The 24,582-nt window shown below is 39.7% G+C and overlaps 1 protein-coding gene and 1 pseudogene across 3 annotated transcripts in view; one reads left to right on the top strand and one right to left on the bottom strand.

Moving 5' to 3' along the window:
• MYO3B (myosin IIIB) overlaps positions 1-19,392 on the bottom strand; it is a 471,131-nt gene extending 451,739 nt beyond the window's left edge. For all 3 annotated transcript variants that reach the window (XM_053215252.1, XM_053215254.1, XM_053215253.1), the window contains exon 1: positions 19,142-19,392. The gene's annotated coding sequence lies outside the window, so the exon portion shown is untranslated. The remainder of the gene's footprint in view (positions 1-19,141) is intronic.
• Positions 8,981-9,078, top strand: LOC113598354 (uncharacterized; annotated as a pseudogene).
• Positions 19,393-24,582: the final 5,190 nt, after the last annotated feature.

Raw genomic sequence — 24,582 nt, 5'->3', positions numbered from 1 at the left:
CAGGCACCCCTACAATTTATGCCTTTCAACTGAAGTGTTTAGACTATTTACATGTAATATAAAGCTAGCTTTAAGCCTATCATCCTGTTTTTTATTTTCTATTTGTCTCATCTGTTCTTTATTCTTTTCCCTCTACTTTTCTTCCTTTTCTATTGAGTACTTTTTACAATTTAATTTTATCTCCTTACATGGTTTATTGACTCCTCATTTTCTTATTTTAGTGTTTGCTTTTGGGGGTTGTACTATATGTCATTAATATAGCATGATATGCTTTCAAGTAAAATATCACTTTACATAGAGAACCTTATAATAGTGTATTTCCAATTATTCCCATTAGGCCTTTATACTATGTTTCATGCATCCTACTTATACATATGTTATAAAACTCACAATTAATTGTTATTTTTGTTTAAACAATTATCATTTTTGTACCAGCTTTATTGAGATGTAATTCACATACTATATAATTCACCCTTTGAAAGTGTACAATTCAGTGGTTTTTAGCATATTCACAAGATTGTGCAACCATTACCACTATATAATGCCAGAATATTTTAATCATCCCAAAAGGAAACCCCTTTTAACCTCTATCTCCCAAATCCCCCATTCTTCCAGCTATTTCTTTTCTGTCTCTATAGATTTGCCTTTTCTGGACATTTCATATAAATGGAATCATACAATATGTCATTTTTTATGATTGGCTTCTTTCACCTAGCATACTTTCAAGGTTCATTCATGTTGTCATATGTATCAATATTTTATTCCTTATAATTGCTGAATAATATTCTATTATGTAAATATATTACTTTTTAAATCCTTTCATCAGTTGATGGACGTTTAGGTTATTTCCACTTTGGAACTGTTAATGAATAATGTTGGTATGAACGCTCTGAAAATAAATAAAGAAACCTTATTTATTTATTTATTTATTTATTTATTTAGGAGGAGGGGCAGAGGGAGAAGGAAAGAGAGAATCTTAAGCAGACTCCATGTCTAGCACAGAGCCTGACATGGGGGCTCAATCTCATAACCATGAGATCATGACCTGAGCCAAAATCAAAAGTTGGACTCTAAAATGACTAAGCCACCCAGGTGCCCCAAGGAAACCTTATTTAAACTGGAGTCAGGAGCTCTCATGCACTACCTCTCAAGCACTATCAATCACTGTTAGAAGCATATCTCATATTCCCCGACAGGAAGAAGCTTACTCTACATACTCTATCAAGAAGAAGGAAGAATTTCTCCTTGCCTAGCAACAGCCCAACCAATGAGAAACCACCACATTCAGCCAATGAGAAGCTGTCACAGCCCCTCGCAGCTTCTTTTTTTCCCTTGTAAAAGCAAGCCCCTCTTCTCTGTTCTCTGAACTTGCCCATGGTTCACCATAGTTTGCTTGGCCCAAATTGCAATTCTTTTCTATTCCCAAATGAACTAATTTTACTGGTAAAATATCTGGCTCTTTTATTATTTATTATTTTTTATTTCTTTTTGAGAGAGAGAGAGAGAGTATGAGCAGGGGAGGAGCAGAGAGAGAGGGAGACACAGAATCTAAAGCAGGCTCCAGGCTCTGAGCTGTCAGCACAGGTTGTTCTTTTTTTAAGGTTAACCATACTCATGTACATGCTTTTGTGTGGACATGTGTTTTCATTTCATTTGGGTGTGTACCTATGAGTAGAATTACTGAGTCATAGGGTAACTTTATGTTTAACCCTTTATGGAACTGCCAGACTATTTTCCAGAGCAGCTGCACCATTTTACATTCCCATCAGCAATTATAAGGGTTACAATTTCTCCACATCCTCATCAATACATGTGACTATTTGTCTTTTTGACTATAGCCTTCCTGGTGGTATTTCATCATGGTTTTGATTTGCATTTCCCTGATGACTAATGACCAATCAATTATCTTTTATAGAGCTATTTTAAATATAGATTCAAATCATATATATTTACCCATGTAGTTATTACTTTCAATATTCTTCAGTCTTTTTTGTAGATCTCTATTTCCATCTAGTATAATTTGCTTCTGCCTGATGGACTTTCTTTACTACTGCTTGTACTGTGAATTTCTAGGTGATAAATTCATTCAGCATTTGTATGTCTGTAAAGTCTTTATTTTCCCTTCATTTTCTGAATGGCATTTTTTGGGGTATAAATTCTTGTATTGACAGGGTTTTCTCCAGTCCTTTTAAGATGTTTGTGCTTTGCTTCTGTGTGTGTTTTCTGATGAGAAACTTGCTGTCATTATCTTTGCTCCTCTGAGTGTAACCTGACCTTTTTCTGCTAAACTGGTTTTAAGATTTTCCCAGAAATCTTATTAGGCTGTGCCTTGGTGTAGTTTTCTTCCTCTTCCTCCTCCTCCTCCCTCTGCCCTTTTCCTCCTTCTTTTTTGGTTAGGGTCATTATGCTTCACATAGTTTTAATGAGATTTGAAAAATTGGGACCATTTTTATTCAAATAATTTTTTTTAATGTTTATTTATTTTTGAGACAGAGCATGAACGGGGGAGGGTCAGGAGAGAGGGAGACACAGAATCTGAAGCAGGCTCCAGGCTCTGAGCTGACAGCACAGAACCCGATGCGGGCTCGAACTCACGGACCGTGAGAACATGACCCGAGCCAAAGTCAGACACTTAACCGAATGAGCCACCCAGGCGCCCCTCAAATAATTTTTCTTTGCCCACTTCCTTTTCAGAACTCGAATTCCCCCTATATTAGGTAGGCCACTTGAAGATGCCCCTTAGTATATAGATGCTCTGTTCAATATTTAAAAATTATTTTTCCTTTCTTTGCTTCATTTCAGAACTGATAAATGTCTCTTTGTCTTCAAGTTTACTACTCTTTTCTTCTGTAATTAATTATTCTGCCATTAATTCTAATACATTTTTCACTTCAGTCATTACAGTTTTTATCTTTAGAGATTTAACTTGAATCTTTTAATAACTCTCATGTCTCACTTTTTTCTAAGTCTTATTTATTTTGAGAGATTCTCTTTGGGGAGAGAGAATCTGAAGCAGACCCTGTGCTGCCAGCACATAGCCCAATGTGGGGCTTGAATCCACAAAGCCATGAGATTGTAACCTGAGCTGAAACCAAGAGTTGGACGCTTAATCATCTGAGCCACCCAGGTGCCCCTCTACTTACTTTATTAAACATATGTCATGCAGTTATAATAAATGCCCTATACTCCTGTCTACCAATTCTAACAGTTGTATAAGCTCAAGGTTGACTTTTATTGATTCTTCCCCTTAATACAGATCATATTTTCCTGCTTCTATTCATACCTGGTAATTTTTTATTGGATACTAGTTATTATGAATTTTTCTTGTTGGCTGCTGGATATTTTTGAATTGCCATGAATACCATTGGCTGTTATGAGATGCAGTTAAATTACTAAGAAACAGTTTGATTCTTTTTCATCTTGTTTTTACGATTTTTTTAGATGACAGCAAACCAGTCTTCAGTCTAGAGTTAATTATTTCCCACTACTTAGGCAATGTGCTTCTGAGTATTTTATCTAATGTTTTGAAAATTATGAGGATTTCCAGTCTGTGTGGTGGGAATAGGTACTAATCTTGGGCTTGTACAAACTCTAAGTATCGTTCATTTTAATCCTTTTGGTGGTTCGTTGGCCTTGTGTAGTTTTCTCACTCACACACATTGCTGAGTGCTCTGCCAGATTCTTAAAGGGAACCATCTGCTCTTTGGAATTCTCTCTGCACAGCTCTGTCCTCTCCAGTACTCTGTGAACATTAGCTGTCTTGTCCCAGGCCCTCAACTCAGCCTCTTTAACCAGGGGATCCACCAGGTTCTGCCTGGATTCCCTTTCTTTGCACTACAGCCTAGAAACATTCAAAGAAGTAGGTTAGGGCAACTGTAAGGTTTATTGGATTTTTTTTTCCCATTTCTTAGGGAATAGTGTCCTTTGCTGCTTGATATCCAGGCTCTTGAAAAATTGTCTCATTTATTTTGTCCACTTTTTTTGCAGTGTTCTGGTTGTATATGGTAGGAAGCAAATGTGGTGTCTGTTACTCCATCTTAGCCAAAAGTGGAAGCCTCTGTCAGCCCTTTACATTTTCAATTTATTATGATTTCTTTTCTCATTCTAAATAAATGTTCACTTTTCTATTTAATTCTATCTGTAATTTTGCATTATTTTTCTTTTTTTTAATATTTATTTTTTTAGTTTGAGAGAGACAGAGAGCAAGCAGGGGAGGGGTGGAGAGAGAAGGGGACAGAGGATCCAAAGCGGGCTCTGTGCTGAGAACAGAAAGCCCGACGCAGGGCTCAGACTCACAAATCATGAGATCAGGACCTGAGCCGAAGTCAGATGCTTAACCCACTAAGCTCTCCAGGCGTGCCTGTATTAAAGAGGGCGTCCACTGTTGTATAATCTCCAGCCCCATACTCAGGCTCTTGAGTTGAACCACGTGGGTTGGAATTCTGGCTCCACCTCCTATTGGCATTGTGACCCTGAGCAGCCTCTCCTTCTCCATTTCTTCATCTATAAAACCAGGATGATAATAGGACCTACTTCATGATGTTGAGCATTAAATGAGTTATTACATGTGAAATACTTAGAAGACAGCCTGAAACCTAGAAACCACTCAATAAACCGTTATTATTTGAGCTTCTTCAATGTATAGGTGGTATTATAAATTATGGAATTACCTATACAGAGTGTTAAGAGTCTGGATAGAGGACACCACCCTCCATAATTGATGAGAGCAGAGGAAGTATAGACCACAAAAGAAACAACATGGCCAGGAAATGGGATAACCAAAAGAATATAATGTCCTAAGAGAACAAAATAGGTAATCTCCCAAAGAAGGGAGAGATTAATATAGTCTATGCCACTCAAGATCAAAATGAGAACTTAAGAATGATCTCTGGATTTGTCATGATTTCTTAGAGACTCCAGGTTATTTATAAAAGTATCAATAAGAGAATTGCATATAGTTAGCGTAAATGGATTCCGAATGGGGCCATGACAGACTTTACAAGTAGACAGTCTAAAGTTGCTCTAATGCTATTTTTGAAAATATGTAGGGTGTAAAAAAATAAAACCAATGGAACATCTTGCAATATCAGTTCTGGCTTCTCAGTTGTTTTGTTGGTTTATTTTGCTTTTCTTGCTTTGTGATTCTTGGCCTTGTCCTGTACTGGTAAAGATGACGAATGACAGGTTTCCCACAACAGAGACTAGGCTCCAGGTGCTTCATTCTCTACATAGCATCATGAGCATCATCTTGGTTGAAAATATAGCCAGAATTGCTAAAAGCATGAGCTCTTGTCCCAAGCCTTATTGGAAGAAGAAACTTTGTTCCATAGCTTTGGATATGAGTGGGCTGATTCCCCATGAGGAGAAATCAGGCTGTTAGACACCACACTCCCGTCCTGCAGAAATGGATCCCAAGCAGGGCTTTTTCTCTTGAAGTGCACCATCCGGCCCCAGAATTTCTCTCTACCAGGAAAAACCCCTGCCCAACATTTCAGTATCATCCTGGGGAGCATTTTCAATGGATGAGTGAGCTTCCAACCATTTAATTCCTTAAGCAGCAAAACTTCGGCTGTTCCTGGGAGTCTGTGCATTGGTTCAGAAAAAAGCCATGCTGCTTCCATTCCCTAAAAATCCACTGGCACAGGACCTCTGAAGCATCCATCATCTGTTAGCACCATGGCTGTGTGTGTAGGGGGGTGGTCCCCTGGAAAGGCAGGGGCTCTTGTCCTGGAGTCTGCATCTTACAGCTCCACCCTTGCTCTCCAGACAGGCTGGCCTGTGAGATTTTCAGCCTCTTCCCTCTGGGCAGCTTCAGGCTTACTTGACCTATTTTCCACAAGCTCAAGACAGAGGGCATAGGAAAGTGCTGAATCACTCCAGGGTCTGCATTGTGTCCAGTCACAAAGCCCAATGTCAAAGTGAAATACTGCCCTTTTAACAGCCCCATATCTCACAGATTTAATGGTCAATTCTAATTAAAGATAAGCTTATGTTCTTTATTTCCTTTCCCTAGAGAAAAGGAAAAAAAATGTCTTTTCTTCTGGGAGACTCTAGATTCCGTATTTATAAACATCATTAGAGGCTATATGTTTTCTTAACGATTGGAAAAGTAAAGATTTCATCTATTCGCCCAATCAGAATAGAATTATTTCTCCTTCTATTGTTAGGAAGTTTTCCCCCTCCCCAAGTCCAGCTTAGTGTCCTGGGTCTCCAGGTACATAATAGTCACTCAAGAAATATTCACTGGTTGAAAAAATGAATGGAACGATGGTTGGATAGAAAACTATCTGTGCACTGTTGTCTCCTAGGACATCCTCCTAAGTAGGTAGAGAACCCTCACAGTGCTTCTTGGCAGTTCTTCTTCAGGGACTATAGAAACAAACCAAAATGGAATATCTTGCATCAGGGACAAGATGGAAATGGTCATAAAGGAAATCTAACCTAACTTTACGGGGATTTACAGCTCTTAGAAATCAGCAGAAGGCATCAGCCAATTCTCAAATACCAAGTCTGTTTGTGACATCTCAGAACTTCCTTATGCCCCTGACTGATCTATCTTGATCCAAATAAGGAAGAAGACCACTAGGCCACCAATCAGCTGAAAAAGCCAAATAACTTCTGCATTTACCCTGTAAAATATCCCTTAGTCAGTGAAAAACTTTGCACTCATTTCTCCCATAGCCTTGAGCTTCCTGAGTTAAAAGCCTTGCGATAAGCTCATCTTTCCATTTTGTTTTATTCATTGTAGAGTTTGGTTTTTGACAGGACCCACCACTCAAAGGTGGGTCTCGTCAAAGGCCCATTTGGGGTTCATACAATAGAATGTAATAATGAAGACACTTTTATTTACTTCTTTGCTCTGTTTTGCAGAAGAGCTGGGTGAAAACCTGGTCCCCTGAGTCCTGGGCAGAATTTCTCAGTGAATGGTTGGAGAATTGTGTGTTTCCAGCACAGCTCAGCTCAGCTCTGTCAGGCACCTTGGCATCCACTTGGTCCTGGAATGGCTGTGCCTCGCCAGGTTCTGAACAGGAGCTCAAGTGGCTCTTCTGGGGCTCTGAAGCAATTAAAGTTGGGATTTGTTCTTCTTTGTCATGAGGCTGTTGGATTTTATGGTCTTTTTAGAAGCCTTGGTGACTGCTGGCCCCACTCCAGAGGGCATCCTTCCTCAGATGTTCCAGGATGCTGCAGCCCACTGAGAATTTTGCAGACAAGGTCCTGGGCCCACAGAGTCAGAGGCCAGGGGCTCAGTTTAACAGAACCAGGCCAGACTTTACCAGTACAGCTCAGTGACTATGATTCCTTTACTCCATCCCCTCCAGTCTGTTTCTCCCTTTCCTGGAGCTGAGCCAGGCTTCTGGAGGCGGTCTCCCCCTCTCAACAGGACCCTGTAATTAACATTTCTTCTCTCCTCTTTTTCTCTGCTCCAGTTCCATCTGCAGTTGCCTAATCACAGCATTAGCAACTGCAGATCTGATCCCACTCCTGATACGGTCTCCGCAAGGGAGGGCTTTGAGCCAAGAGAAGACAGGCTTGTGGTCATGAGAAACGAAAGGAGCCTCCCCAGGATGAAAAGAGGCCATGTCTGTAACCCACAGTGCTCGGCACGGGAAAAGTGCTCTTACAAGGGTTGCTGGTCTGATGTTAGTTGTGTAGTCTTTTTTTTTTTTTCAAGTTTATTTGTTTATTTTGAGAGAGAGGGAGAGGGTGGAAGGGGGCAGAGAGAGAGAGAGAGAGAGAAAGAGAATCCCAAGCAGGCTCTGCAATGTTGATAGTGGGGAAAGCAATGAATGTATGGGGGCAAGGGATGGGCCTTCTCTGTACATTCTGCTCAATTTTTCTGTGAACCTAAAAGTGCTCTAAAAAATAAGACTTATTTTGGGGCGCCTGGGTGTCTCAGTCGGTTGAGTGTCCAACTTCAGCTCAGGTCATGATCTCGCTGTCAGGGAGTTCAAGCCCCACGTTGGACTCTGTGCTGACAGCTCGGAGCCTGAAGCCTGTTTCAGATTCTATGTCTCCCTCTCTCTCTGCCCCTCCCCCACTCATGCTCGCTCGCTCGCTCTCTCTCTCTCTCTGTCAAAAATTAACAAACATTTAAAAATAAAACCTATTTTGTTAAACTCCATATACTCACTGCCAACTCCCAAATTTCTTTCTCTCTTTTTTTTTTGAAAGAGAGGGGGAGAGCATGAGTGAGTGAGGGGCAGAGAGAGGGAGAGAAAGAAAATCCCATAAGGGGCAGAGAAAGAGAGAGAGAGAGAGAGAGAGAGAGAGAGAGATAATCCTGAAGCAGGACTTGACCTCACCTGACATGGGGCTTGAACTCATGAACCGTGAGACCATGACCTGAACCGAAGTCAGATGCTTAACCGACTGAGCCACCCAGGTGCCCTCAACTCCCAAATTTCTATCTCTAACCCAGAGCTCACACCTAAATACTTCACTCAGTTAGTTATTTAATGATTTGCTCAACATCTCCATTTGGTTATCTAAAAGGAATGGCACATTTAACATGTCCGAAAACAAATTGTTGATTTTCCTCATTTCAGCAAATAGTAATTCTATTAGTACTTAGATCAAATACCCTTGGAGTCACCCTTGACAGGATGGAGACCAACATGGGGCTTGAATTCATGAACTGTGAGATCATGACCTGAGCCAAAATCAAGAGTTGGATGCTTAACCACCTGAGCCTCCCAGGTGCCCCTTAGTTGTGTAGTCTTAAAGTGACTCCCCATATATTGTTTATTAGTGTCAAGGAAGGGGAAAAAAACAACAAGCAATGGAGAAATTGTACAACAGCTTGACCAGGTGGTCCAAATTATCATCCGCATGGGACAGATGACATCATGTGGCTCCAGATGTGGTACCTTGGACAGGACACACCTCACCTGGGCAGCATTCTGGCTGAGATTATATAACCAATGTAAACATGAGGAAACACCAAACACATAATGAGAGACGTGCTATAAAACAAAATGGCATGTGATACAGATATTTAAAGTTGGAATAATACTGGAAAGATTACCATTGCCCCTGCACAAAGATGATATACAAATTTGTGAAGAAAAAGAAATGGTGTGGGGCAGACAGGAGATCAACATCATAAAAGACAGATTAAAGGAGACTAAAGGAACATGACAGTCAAAGGTGGTACCTGACTTTAGACTGGAGCCTGTACTGAAGGGAAATGCTATAAAAGACATTGACAGGTCAGCTAACAAAACTTACATATGGAGGGTAGATTAGATAAAAGCACTTCATCAGGCATTATGGTTATGTAATAGAATACTCCTACTAGAAAATATACACTGAAATATCTAGGAGTAAAGGGCCATGAAGTATACAACTTACTTTTACCCTGTTCAGAAAAGAACTACATTGTGTGTGTGTGTGTGTGTGTGTGTGTGTGTGTGTGTGTGTACACACAGATATATAAATAACTGTAGATGTAGATTATATATATAACAATTTTCTCTGAACGATTTAAAATTGTTTTAATGTTTACTTATTTATTTTGAGAGAGAAAAAAAGAACTTGAGCAGGGGAGGAGCAGACAGAGAGGGAGACAGAGACTCCCAAGCAGGCTCCATGCTGCCAGTGCAGAGTCCCGACGAGGGGCTTGAACTCAAAATGTGAGATCATGACCTGAACCGAAATCAAGAGTTGGATGCTTAACCAACTGAGCCACCCAGGTGCCTCTCTCTGAACTATTTTATATACATGTATATAGAGAGAGTTGGGAAGAAACATGCAAATGTTAAAGTAAGTGGAGTAGAATGAAGAAATATAGAAATGTACCTTTTCTATTTTTGCAACAAACACATACTGATTTTAAACTCCATTGTTTAAGGGACAACTGGGTGGCTCAGTCGGTTAAGCACTGACTTTGGCTCAAGTCACGTCTCACGGTTTGTGAGTTTGAGCCCCGCATTGGGCTCTATGCTGACAGCTCAGAGCCTAGAGCCTGCTTTGGATTCTGTGTCTCCTCTTTCTGCCTCTCTCTCTCTCTCTTTCTCTCTCTCTCTCTCAAAAATAAATAAACATTGAATTCCCTTGTTTGAGCAAAAAAGTAGAGATGCAGCATAACAGAGAAATTGAGTGTAGTATGGGGGTCCAGTGGACTTGGGTCTAAATCCTGGCTCTGCAACTACCAGCCAGGACCCCTAGGGCAAGTTACTCTGCCCCTGAGTCTCAGTTTCCTTCTCTGTGGAGGAACAGTCTACAAAGTTCTGTTACAAAGATGAAGGGAGGCAGCACCTAGCAAGTGCTCAGTGGAGGGCATGACGTTCAGGTCATGGGCCAGGGCATGGTAAGAGCTCTCCAACCATTAAGTGTTATGATTATGAAGATGCTGTCTCCTCCCCCACTCGGTGATGCTGTCAGATGCAGTTTCACAGAAGTATAAAGGTTCCCTGGTGGGAGAAAGCCTAATCAAGAAAGCCACGTAAAGCACACTGTATGTGTTCCAAGGAGCTTCCCCAGACTAACATCATGGTCTGCTCAAACCTTCTTCCACTGTTTAATAAGGACAGGTGCGTGTATGTGTGTGTGTGTGCGCACACACACACACACACACACACACTTTATTTGATCCAAGGGCTGTGTGTCTTGGACAATTTTACCACAAAAGCCTAATCTCTACTATAAGAATTATCAATCCCTTCACTTAGGTCAAACTTTCTGGCCTCCAACAAATACTTCTAAAAAAATCAAAATGCCTTTAAATAGGGGCACCCGGTGGCTCAGTCAGTTAAACATGACTCAGGTCATGATCTCGCAGTTCCTGAGTTCAAGCCCTGTGTCAGGCTCTGGGCTGATAGCTCAGAGCCTGGAGCCTGCTTTGGATTCTGTGTCCCCCTCCCTCTCTGCCTCTCCCCTGCTGACTTGTTCTCTCTCTCTCTCTCTCTCAAAAATAAACATTAAAAAATTTTTTTAAATAATTAAAAAATAAAATGTCTTTAAGTAATTAACTCCCCTCTAAGAAATCCTGAAGGCATGAAGAAACCAGAGTCTGGGGTGGGGGTGCGGGGAAGGGAGAAGGAGGGTAATACCCCTCTTTCTGTAGCATTAGACCCAGGTGGCTCACCTACACTGGCTTCAACGTTGGCCTTACTTATCATATATACCCGGTTAGTGGATTCTGTCCCGGAGAGATCATGTGGTGACAACTAGCCCATCCTGCAAATCTGTTGATAGCCAGCCAATCAGCCAGCTTCCGACACTCCTAACTCAGCACTGCTTCGTTCCTGACCTCTATGGTGGGTTGTGGAAACCACACTCGCTTTAATTCATTGAATCCTGGCTATGCAATGAACTCATCATGTGACTTTGGGAAAGTTATTTACCTTCTCTGAGCATCAGTTCCCTCTTCTATTAAACTTGGGCAATAATATGTACCCCTTAGTATTGATTAATAAATACCAGCCCCTTTTCATTCTCTATAGTTGAGTGTCATAACAGGCCCATGAGTTGCTATTTGAAAGGGCACGTTTATAATCAGTCATTTTGTTCATATTTTCATATATTGATCTCAGTTTGAACATTTAGTTAATAAGAAAAGACTTTCGACGCAGCAGGAAATTCTCCAAAGATATTCTTCAATGGGTGGTAGGTTTTAAAGTGTCTCTAGGCCTCTGGAATGGATGGCAGTCAATTAGTCTGCCTCTTGCCTGAGAAATCAGACTAATTACTGGTGAGGCTTGGCTAATGGGGTCTTTTGTGAACTCCCTCCCTAAATGAGAAATCTTTAACTTTTCACAAAACCTCAATCTCATTTGTGCTGCTGATTCCTAATATTTCTAAATAAATGCTTGGCCTCTGGGCTTTTGTAGTCAAATAACCCAAATCAAACCAAGCTGCTCTGCCAAGGGAAAAATTTATTTTGCGTAAATCTACTGGAAGAAACTTTTAGAATCAATTTGAAATCACCAAAGGCAAAGACTAGCTGCAGTCCATTCTGGGGCCAGTTTTGTGGATGTGGGCTAAAAGGTGAGTTTACTCCGTTTGGGTTTAAATGACTTGTTGAGATGCCCAAACAGTAAACAGTGGCAGGTTTCAGAGCTCAGAGTATGCAAGAAGCAGGCTTGTCCCCCAACCCCAAGTCGACTGCCACATATAGACAAGCTCAGGGTTCTGTACCTAAGGCAGAAGACACAAAATCCAGGGAAGCCATTATCTGTCCCACATCAACCTAGAAAGGAGGTGAAAGAGTCTGGAAAGGCAAGAGGAGTTTGAGGCAGGAAGTCACTTGAAGACAGCCAAACTTGAAACAGAAATACACGTAAATGCCAAGAGAAGGAGAGGGGTAAGCAATTCAGAGCTTGGCAGGAATCTGGAAAAGATTCCAAAAGTGAAAACGGAGCTGAGGTGTAGCCTACATGGTTGGCTAGAGGGACCTGCTCCAACAGAATCTCCAGTGACCATGGAGGGGATATCTGGAATGGCCTACATGAGTCTTTCCTTCCCACTTCTTCCTCATCAAGGACTTCCACAACAACTCTTGAAATGCAGGATCAAAGTAGAACTTGGGAATGCTGGGTGCCTTTGGATTCCTGTTATTGTATTAAATTACATTGAATTGCCTCCTAGGAGACCCTGAGGTCTTCTTCTATTGGATTTTTACCAGCTCCATTTGTTCTTCCCAAAAAAATTTGAGAAGACACGGTTGTCCATCACTTAGCTGCTTGGGATATTCTGGGTCCTCAATCTATTCTGACTACGTAATGGGGGAACAAAATCCTTCTTTTGGGTAAAAAATTTCAAGAAGATAAAACAAAGAGGCACAACCATGTTTTCAAGACATAGTTTTTTATTGTAATGGGAATTCCTGTCAAAAGTTAGGATTCAGTGAACCCCTGTTTCATTCCCTCTCCTATACTTCTCCACTTGGCCTGGGATATCCTAACCAAAATCCTCTTTAAAGCCTTCAGCACCTTCATTCTCTAGTCCCATTCTTAGCACATGTATCTCCCCTCTAGGAACAAGCTTAGGCAGGGGTCTCAATCAGCACATCCAAAACTACATATGTCTCAAAGGCCCATCTGTAGGCAGAACAAGAAAGCCTCTCATTTCTCAATGACTATGGCTGTCAAGCTGCAGTATACATATGGACTAGTTAGAGAACCTGTTAAAATGCATATTTTGGGTAACTTCTTCTAGACTCACTAAGTCTGGGTGCATTTTTGAACAGTCATTCTAGGTAATTCTGATTCAGGTATAAAAAGGACACGTTTGAAAGACTGTTTGAGGGCTACATTAGTATCATAAGTCTTAGAGAACCAGCATCAACTCCAAAGAGGAATAAAGGGTCATTTCCCTCCACTTCTCTAGACCAAAAAGGAATCATCCCCAGGATCTAGACCTCAAGAAAGCCACCTGGTTCAATTGTCTCACTCCAAGATGGTGCTTTGGGAGTCTATGTTACCCATAACAGCGGCTGCCTTCTCCTAAAGATCTTGAGGGGGCAGGATTCCATAGCCTCCCATGCAAAGCCATTCCAGTGTCTAATTGCCCTTCAGTTAAGAAGTTCTTCCTTACATTTAATCAATTCTTTGCAAGTCCTTGCAAGACTCATCAACTCTTGCTCTATTCTCTGTGTAGATGGAAAAAAACAAGTTGTGCAATTTCTATCCATTCATTGAATCACAGAGTATTGGAGACAAAAGGGATTTCAGATATAAACTGGCACTGTGGTTTTATTTGACCTATGAAGGTGCTTGTCCAAAGACACACATAGATTCAGGAGATTATTTAGTTTCCAGTGCCTGCAAAACATCTGAGAGAAGCTGTCCAGGAGGTAGTTAACTATACTAGTCTTCCATCCTGTGCACTTTCTATTCTACTGTGTTGCCTTAATTTGGGGGTAGGGATGGGAGCAATCCTTTAGCCTTCTCCATTTCAGAATATACATATGAACCTCTTCATCATTCCTCCAAAGAGATGTGTTTTCCATCATTGTAATCATTTTAGCTGCTTGTCTTCAGATTTTCCTTTGCTCCAAATAGGGTTGTCAGATATAGCAAATAAAAATTCAGGATGCCTAGTTAAATTTGAATTTCAGATAAACGACTAATATTTTTTAGTAAGTGTCTCCATGCAATATTTGGGACATGCTTATACTAACAACAAAAATTGTTATTTATCTGAACTTCAAATTTAACAGGGATTTGTATATTTAATCTGGCAACTGTCATTCTAAACATTCTAGAAGTGTAGCAATTAAAACTACAGACAGAACTTTCACATCTTCAGCAATTCCTCATACTCACTATGAACACCCTCAGTCTCATGGTCTTTATGTTTGAAGCTCCCTCTGCTAGAATGTTCTGCCCCAAAATATCTGTGTAGCTTGATCCCTTACTTCAGGTCACTTTCAGATTTCTATTTATCAAAGAGGTGTTCCTGACCATCTTACAGAAATCTCACCATTACTTCCAACCTTCTCACTCTGATTTATTTTTCTGTCATCACTTATTAACACCTGGCAAAGTATATGTTCACCTACTTATATAATTCCCATCTCTTCCCTTAAAGTAGAACATAAACTCCATGACAGAAGGCACTTGGCTCTACTCACTGCTATATTCCTATCATGTAGAACAGGGCCTAGCATACAATAGGCCATATATTAGTTACTTAATGCTGCATTAAATGACCCAAAAGTGAGTGACTTAAACAATAATCATTTATATCTCTTACTGTTCCTGTGCTCAGGAATTCAGGAGACTGGGCTAAATGGTTATAGCCAAGAGTTTCTCATGAGGTTGTGATCAGATGTCAGCCAGAGCTACAGACATCTGAGGACTTGTTTGGGGTTAGAAGATCCACTTCCAAGGTGGCTCACTCATGTAGCTAGACAATGATCCTGGCTGTTGGCAGGAGAGCTTTGTTCTCTCCATTCCCCTTCACAGAGCTGTTATGAGGTTGACTTCAAAGTCATATGCTGTCACTTCCGCCATATTCTATTGGTCACATAGGCCAGTAGTGACTCCATGTGGGAGGAGACCTATATTAGTTTTCCATTGGTGCATAGCAGATTATCACAAAATCAGCAGCTTAAAATCACACAAATTTATTATCTCATGGTTCTGTAAGTTAAAAGCTTGGGAAGGAATTTCTAGGCTTTCTGCTCAGGATCTCACAAGGCTGAAACCAGAAACATAGACTCACAAACAGAAGGCAAGTACTAAAATTATAAACCTAAATCTCAACACCTTAATAATTACCTTAAATGTAAGTGGTCTAAATACGTATATCAGAATGATTTTTTAAGTGCCCCAATTATACGCTATACCCAAGAAACTTACTTCAAATGTAATGATATAGACAAATTGGAGGCAAAAAGATGGAACAAAATATACTGTGTACACATTTTCAAAACAGAAAAAAACCTAAGTGGCATTATTAATTATATTATTACAAAGTAGACTTCAGAACAAAGAAAGTGATTAGGCATAAAGAGGGTCATTCTATTATAATACAGTGAGCATTTCACCAAGAAGACATAACAATTCTAGATGTGTATGCACCAAATAGCAGAGCTTCAAACATGAAGAAAAAACTAACAGAACTGAAAGGAGAAATATATGAATCCACAGTTATAGCTGGAGACTTCACACTCCTCACTCAGCTATTGACTGAAACAGTACACAGAAAATCAGCAAGATTATAAAACTGCTGATTTGAATAGTCACCATCAGCCAAATTATCTAATTGGCATTCATAAAATACTTCATCCAACAATAGCAGAATAGGTATTCAAGTGTCCATAGAACATTCACTAAGGTAGACCATATCCTTGGTCATAAAATAAACTTTAACAAATTTAAAAGAATTTAAGTCATATAATATATGTTCTTTGACCATAATGGAATTAAACCGGAAGTCAATAACTGGAAGAAAAACCCAGAAAATCTCCCAACATGAAATGCCTATATTAGAAAGGAAAAAGATCTCAAACCAATTATCTAAGCTTCCACCTTATTAAACTAAACATAAATAAATAAAATCAAATAAACCTAAATAAAGCAGAAGGAAGGAAATAATAAAGATCACAGCAGGAATTAATGAAATTGAAAGCAGGAAAAAAGAATAGGGAAAATCGACATAACCAAAAGCTAGTTCTTTGGAAATAACGATAAAATTGATAAGCATCTTGTAAGACTGAAAAGAAAAACGATAAAAGACACAAATTCCCAATACTGGGAATGAAAGAGAGGACACCACTGTAGATTCAAAATGCATTAATAGGACAAGTAAACACTATGAACATCTCAATGCTTATAAATGCAAAAATTACATAAAATGAAGTAATTCTCTAAAAACCTCAAACTACCAAAACTCCCCCTAAATGAAATAAGCAACCTAAGTAGTCTTACAACAATTAAACAAATTAAATCCATGGTTAAGGCTATGTGAAAAAGGAATTTCCAGGCCCAGATTGTTTCACTGCTAAATTCCATCTAACATTTAAAGAAGAAATAATACAAGTTCTACATGCCTTTCCAGAAAACAGAAGAGGAGGGAACACCTCCCAACTCTATCATACCAAACCTTGACAAAGACAGCGCAAGAAAACTAAAAATATCTCTCATAAACATAGATACAAGTCTTCAATGACATATTAGCTAATCCAATCCAGCATAGATATTAAAAAACAGTACACCCCCACCAAGCGGGGTTTATCCTAGAAACGCAAGGCTGGCTTCAATAATCAAAAGTCAGTCAATGTAATCCATCTTATCAACAATCTGAAGATAGTATCAATTGATGGAGAAAAAGAATTTGACAAAATTTAACATCTATTTGTAATTAAAGCTTTCAGCAAACCAGAAAGAAAAAGAAACTTCTATTAAAGGAAATCTACAAAAAACCTAGGACTAGCATCAAACTTACTTAGTAGGTGAAAGACTTAATACCCTCTCCCTCAGATTGCGAACAAGGGAAGGACGTCTGCTGTCACAATTCCTATTCAATACCATACTCCACATCCTAGCTACTGCAACGAGGCAATAAAAAGTAATAAAAGGTATACAAATTAGAAAGGAAAAAACTGCCCCCATTCACAGATGACATGATTGTCCTCAGGGAAGATCCCTAGAAAGCTATAAAAAGCTCCTAGAACTAATAAATGAATTTGATAAGATCATAAGATACAAAGCCAACACACAAAAGTGGTTTCTTTATAGTAGTAATGACGTTGGAAACTAAAATTTTTTAAAAACACCACTTACAAAATGAAGTCTCAGGTATAAATCTAATCTTCAGCCTTAGATTGTTTTTCAAAATCCTACTGTACTAGGGCATTTAAAAGTGCTAAACTGAAGTTCAAAAACAGACAAAAGCTATGGTACCAGAAAACAGAAACGTCATGGGGAGGAGAAAGGATATAGGATTTGGGGTAGAACATAGGGGGACTTCTGATTTCTCTGGTACTATTCCATGTCTTGCCTTGGGTGATGATATGTTTCTTTTGTGATCATTCACTAGAGTAGACAGCTATGAATTGTGTACTTTTCTGTTTTCTGACTGTATGTTCTCCATCAAAATTTTTAAAAAATAATAGTGACAAGCATAAAAGGAAAATATAGAGTGCTATCATGTCTTGAAACATTGTAAAACTGCATTTTGAAACTGCATTTGGCATTAACCAACTAAATGTTAGCAGAATGATTTGAGAAATGTTTATTTAATTTAACTTCATATAAAATATTTTTGTTTCATAAAATTTGTATCATCCTCATCCATATTTTCCTCACATTATTACCTATCAATGCCAGTAACTGTTGTTACAATGGCTAACACCAATCATCCTTACAAAACTCAAGGATGCTTTCCTTTGTGGGATAGGTGGTCTTAAGGTCCTAGAGTTGGGATAATCCCTCAACTACACAAGGCCCATATTTCATTTATTTGTTTCCAGCATCCCCAATTCCTCTATTTCCCTCTCTCCCCAGATATAGGTAAGTAGAGAATGCCCTTGTGATTATCCTTGGATGTTACTTTATTCTTTAAAATTATAAATCATAGAAAGTTTTAGTTATTAGGATGAATAAACTCTAGAACTCTGATGTATAGCATGGTGACTATAGCTAATAATACTGTATTATATACTTAAACTTTGTTAAGAGAGTAGATCTGAAATGTTCTCACCACACACACACATATACACATACACACACACACAAATGATAACTACGTGAGATGAGGAATAGTTAATTAGCTTAATTGTGGTAATCATTTCACAACGTATACATGTATCAAAATATCACATTGTGCACCATAAATATATACAATTTTGTTAATTGTATTTCAATAAAACTGGAAGGATTATAGTTTTCTATGTGTGTAAAATTTTAATTTATATAAATGGCTTATACCATAGATATTTACTCGTTTTTTCCACCTGACACCATGGTTTTGAACAATTATCTCTCATGCTATGTGCACATCTAGCTCATTATTTCTGGCTGCTGCAGCATTCATTCAGTGTGTATCTTCTACTTTGCTATCCACCTTTTTCTTCCGTGATGAACAACAGAAAGTACTGCGTACCTCCTATCCATCTCCTGCACAAATGTTTCTCTGGAATATATATTGAGGGTTGGGATAGCTGTATGTACATTACCAAGTATGTACATTACCAAGTATGTACATTACCAAGTATGTACATCACCAAGTATGTACATTAATCTTTGCTTGGTACCACCAAAATGCAGCTCTAAATAGTATCTCTTTATGCTTTCAGTTTGTATTTCCCTGTTAGGTAGAGCATTTCTTTCACAGATATTAGTCATTCAGATTACTGGTTCTGTGAACTGCCTATTCATACCCTGTGCCCATTTTTCTACTAGGTTTCCAAGTACTCTTTACTGATTTAAACAAGTCCTCCCAAAAGTGTAAAGTACAAAGTAAATAATTTGATGTCAAACATTAAACATTTTTCTTCCATGAATAACATTATGGGCAGAATGCAAAGTATACACAGATAACCAAATGTGGGAAGATATTTGCAGGATCTAAAGTATCATGGGGCTCTCCATTTTATCTTATTTAAGCCCCCCAATGATCATAGAAGTCAGTGCCCTTATAACTCCCATTTTAGAGATGAGAAAACTGAGGCCAGAGAGGCTAAATAACTCACCTACAATCCAATAGCTAAGTAGAAGATTATCGGATTTTCAAGTCTATGCTCTGGGACGTCTGCTTTTCCTTTCCACAAGTAAGAAGCTTGAAAGTCATCACTCGAACTGAACAAGTAAAAAGCTGAACTGACTGAAAAACAAGTCTTCTTGGATAAGAGAGGGGAGGATACAGGGCAAACCGCCGCCCCCAACACTTGAGAGGCAAATACAGGAAGGCGCAACTGACTAAAGCAGAGACTCAGGAGGAGAAAAGCCTGTGGGAACCCTTGAGGGGATAGAAAAGCTGAATTGGAATTGACAAATTGCTGGAGGCTCAGTGTGGACAAGTCTGAGAGTTAAAAACTCCAGGGAGACCTGGTCATGAGAGGCGCCCACAATATTATGAGATTTACCTCCAGCAGCTTGATCGTGTTCCCAAAGTAAGTATCAGAGAAAAATCCCTCCTATTTCTGGCAGGAGGAGCAGAAAAGAAACCTTTTGAAATGCATCAGAACACAGTGTTCTTAACAAGGCCTGCCCTAGCCTAGGGTGACATTAGTTAAGCCAAGCCTAACCAGCTGGGGTTATCAGAGCCTAATTGACCTGAGGAAGAGAAATACCAGCTGTAGCCATTTGTTCCACAAAAGAGAGAGAAAAAGACTGAGAAAACCTCTGAAGTTCAGTCCAGAGGCACAGGCTCACTAAAAGACTGAGACCTAATCATAAGACTGTAGAATACTTCCCCTCCCCCAACACCTTACCACCATGTTACTAAAGGCCTACTTACAACAGTTTCTTTTTCCCAGTACATCATGTCTGGCTATCGAGAAAAAATTAAAAGACATACCAAAAGGTAATAAACACAACTTGGAAAGATAGGACAAGCATTGGAACCAGATATGGCAGGGATGTTGGAATTATTAGACTGGGAATTTAAAACAACTATGATTAATACGCTAAGAGCTCTAATGGGTAAAGTAGACAGTATGGAAAATCGGAGGGGCAATGAAAGAGATTGGAATTCTAAGAGATGGAATTCTAAAGAGATGGAAATTCTACGAAAGTACCAAAAAGAAATGCTAGAGATCAAAAACTCTAACAGAAATGAAGAATACCTTTGATGGGCTTGTTAGTAGACTGGACACAGTTGAAGAAAGAATCTCTGAGCTAGAGAAGATCTCAATAGACCCCTGAAACACTGAAAAGAGAACAAAGACTGGGAAAAAAATGCAGAACAAAATATTCAAGGGGGCTCCTGGGTGGCTCAGTCCGTTGAGTGTCCAACTCTTGATTTCAACTCAGGTCGTGGGATCGAGTCCTGCATGGGGCTCTCCCTGAATGTGAAGCCTACTTGGGATTCTCTCACTCTCTCTGCCTCTCCCTCTGCCCCCCACCCCACTTGTGTGCTCTCACTCTCTCTCCTTCTCTCTCTCTATTTAAAAAAGATGTTTAAGCAGGGTGCCTGCGTGGCTCAGTCAGTTGAACAACAGACTTTGTTCGGCTCAGGTCATGATCTCACAGTTCGTGAGTTTGAGCCTCGCATTGGCTCTGTGCTGACAGCTCAGAGCCTGGAGCCTACTTTGGATTTTGTGTCTCTGTCTCTCTGCTACCCGCCCCCCACCCCCACCCCGCTCATGCTCTGTCTCTGTCTCTCAAAAGCAAATAAACATTTAAAAAAAATTTTAAATATCCAAGAAATGTAGGAGAACTACAAAATGGGAATATAAGAAGGTGAAGAGAGAGAGAGAGAGAAAGGAACAGAAGAAATATTTGAATCAATAATGACTGAGAATTTTTCCAAATTAGTGTCAGACACCAAACCATAGATCCAGTAAGCTTAAGAATAGCACGCAGGATAACGAACAACAACTAACCTAGGCACATCATCTTCAAACTACAGAAAATCAAAGATAAAGAAAAAACCCAGGGCGGGGGGGGGGGGGGGACACCTAAAGAGGAACAAAGATAAGAATTACATCTGACTTCTCCTCAGAAACCATTCAAGGCAAGAAGAGAGTGAAATGAAATATTTAAATTTGAAAGAAAAATCCCCACTGGCTTAGAATTCTGTACCATGTGAAATTATTCTTCAAAAGTGAAGGAAGATAAAGACATTCTCAAACAGAAATGGAGAGAATTTGCTGTCCAAAAGAACTGCCTTGCAAGAAATGTTGAAAGAAGTTCTGTAGAGAGAAGGAGAATCATATAGGTCAGAAACCTGGATCTACAAGAGCACTGTGGCATAGCAATTTGTAAATGTGTATGTGCCTAACAACAGAGTATCAAATTATGTGAGATAAAACTGATAGAACTTCAAGGAAAAACAGATGAATCTACGATCACAGTTAGAGGCTTCACCACCCCTCTCTCAGAAGTTGACAGATCCAGCAGGCAAATAATCAGTAAGAACACAGCTGAACTGCACAGCACCAATCAACCAGACAATATAATCGACATATACAGTCTATGTCATCCAACAACAGCAGAATATGCATTTTTCACAAGCTCCCGTGTAATATTCACCAAGATAGAGACATTGTGGGCCATAAAACACAGAAACACCTTAACAAATTTAAAAGAACAGAAAGCAGACAATGTTTGCTCTTAGGCCACAGGGAATTGGAAATCAGTAACACAAAGATAACTGGAAAATACCCAAATAATTAAACAACAAACTTCTTTTTTTTTTAATTTGAGAGAAGAGACAAAGGAGGGGGGGCAAAGGGAGAGAAAGAGACAGAAAGAGAGAAGAAGAAGAAGAAGAAGAAGAAGAAGAAGAAGAAGAAGAAGAAGAAGAAAAAGAAGGAGAAGAGGAGGAGGAGAGGAGAGAATCTTAAGCAGGCTCTGTGCTGAGCACAGAGCCTGGAGTGGGGCTCCATCCCATGACACTGGGATCATGACCTGAGCCAAAATCAAGAGTTAGACACTCAACCGACTGAGCCACCCAGGCGCCTAAATAGCACATTTCTAAATCACCCACAGGTCAAAAAAATCTGAAGAGAAATTTTAAAATATTTTGAACTAAATGAAAATAAAAACGCACCTTATCAAAATTTGTTAGATGCAGTGAAAGTAGTGCTTTAAAGGGAAATTTATAGCGTTGGATGAATCTATTAGAAAAAAAGAAAGATCTAAAATTAAAAATCTAAGTTTCCATCTTGAGAAACTGGAAAAAGAAGAGCAAATTAAACCCAAAGTAAGCAGAAGAAAGGTCTATGTTTTAATTAGTTTCCTTCTATTCCTTCTAGCACCAGTCCTCCAAATGCCTACCTTCTCTCATATCTTTTCTTCCCTTTCCCCTTCATCAAGGTCCATACTCCTCAATAATATCAGTGATCAGGGGCGCCTGGGTGGCTCAGTCAGTTAACCATCCAACTCTTGGTTTTGGCTCAGGTCATGACCTCATGGTTCATGGATTCGAGCCCCACATCAGGCTCCACACTAACAGACCAGAGCCTGCTTGGGATTCTCTCTCTCTCTCTCTCTCTCTCTCTCTCTCCAAATAAAATAAACTTAAAAAATATAATATCAGGGACCCTGGGTGTCTGAGTCAGGTAAGCCTCTGACTTCGGCTCAGGTCACGATCTCACAGCTTATGGGCCCAAGCCCCTCATCGGGCTCAGTGCTGACAGCTCAGAGCCTGGAGCCTGCTTCAGATTCTGTGTCTCCCTCTCTCTTCTGCTCCTCCCCCACTTGTGCTCCTTCTCTCTCTCAAAAATAAACATTAAAGTTTTTTAAACATAATAATATCAATGTCTCCAATCCTAGGAAGATTTTTTAGTTTTTTTTCACTATATGACATTTATAATTTTCTTTTTATTGTACTAGCCAATTGTGCTTTATACTATAATTGCAGTGCTAATTACTTTTTAAAAAAATTTTTTAAATGTTTATTTTTGAAGGAGAGAGAGAGACAGAGCGCTAGCATGGGAGGGGCAGAGAGAGAGGGAGACACAGAACCCAAAGCAGACTCCAGGCACCGAGCCGTCAGCACAGAGCCCGCTGCGGGGCTCGAACCCACAAACGGTGAGATTATGACCTGAGCTGAAGTCAGATGCTTAAGTGACTGAGCCACCCAGGTGCCCCCTTTTTTTGTTTTGTTTTGTTTTTTTTGAGAGAGAGAGAGAGAGAGATTGAGGGCACAAGTGATCAAGGGGCAGAGAGAGAGGGAGAAGAAGGGCTCCCCTGAAGCAGGGCTCATTTTTACCTGATGTGTGGCTTGTGCTCACCCAAAGTGGGGCTCGTGCTCACTCACCTGAAGTGGGCCTCGAGTTCACCTGATGTGGGACTCGAACTCACAAACTGTGAGATCATGTCCTGAGCTGAAGTCAGATGCTTAATGACTGAGTCACACAGGCACCCGATCATTCATTTGCTTGTTAAATCATCTTAGGGCAATCATTACAGGTACTGTTTTAGTTTTTTTATTGTAAAGATGTGCAAGATTATATGCTTCCGGGTCTTTGGATAGAAAAATACAAGAATATAGAGCCTACATAAACATGTGGATAGTGAGTTTAAAAAAAAAAATAAAAGCCCATCCAGTCATTATTAAACCTCTTGACTGATGAAGCTGTATACTATAAATCTATATATATGTGTGAACATATGCAATTATATCTTATTTATTGTATATCTTTCTATCCTTTCCAAAATAGTAAAATATATATAATGGTGGCAACAGAGTGTTATTGGAATTGCAAGCCAACCAGATCAAAAAGCAAGTAGAACTGAAACCAAGGTGAAAAGCACAACCTTCACACAATTAAAGGGGTATTGAGAAAGGCCCCAAATTTGTTGTCAGTCAACAGGTCAAAATCAAAGATATCACAGAGAGATTGTCCATACAGAATCATCTGCCTTTTCTTTTTAATTTTTTTAATGTTTATTTATTTATTTTGAGAGAGAGAGAGAGAGCATGAGCAAGCAAGTATGAACAGGGGAGGGGCAGAGAGACAAGGAGAGAGAGAATCTTAAGCAGGCTCCATGCTGTCAGTGTAGAGCCCCACAAGGGGCTCAATCTCACGAACCATGAGATCATGACCTATGCCAATATCAAGAATCAGAGGCTTAACCAAGTGAGCCACCCAGTCGCCTCTCACCTACCTTTTTTAAAAAAAAGCTTTTAGGGACACCTGGGTGGCTCAGTCCATTAAGCGTCCAACTTTGGCTCTTGTCATGACCTCACCATTCATGGGTTTGAGCCCTGCACTGGGCTCAGTGCTCAGAGCCCGGGGCCTGCTTTGGATTCTGTGTCTCCCTCTCTCTGCTCCTCCCCCACTTGCACTCTGTCTCTCTCTCAAAAATAAATAAACATTAAAGAAATATAAAAACAAAACTTTTTATTTTGAAATCATTACAGATTTACAGGAAGCTGTAGAGATAGTACAGAGAGACAACCCCATTTCCTTCTCCCAATGTTTACATCTTATAACACCATAGTCTGATACCAAAACTAAGA

The sequence above is a fragment of the Acinonyx jubatus genome, chromosome C1 (assembly GCF_027475565.1).
Source record: "Acinonyx jubatus isolate Ajub_Pintada_27869175 chromosome C1, VMU_Ajub_asm_v1.0, whole genome shotgun sequence".
NCBI classification, from domain to species: Eukaryota; Metazoa; Chordata; class Mammalia; order Carnivora; family Felidae; genus Acinonyx; species Acinonyx jubatus.
Note: the sequence above shows the minus strand (reverse complement) of the source record. Positions and strands in the feature narration are given on the sequence as shown.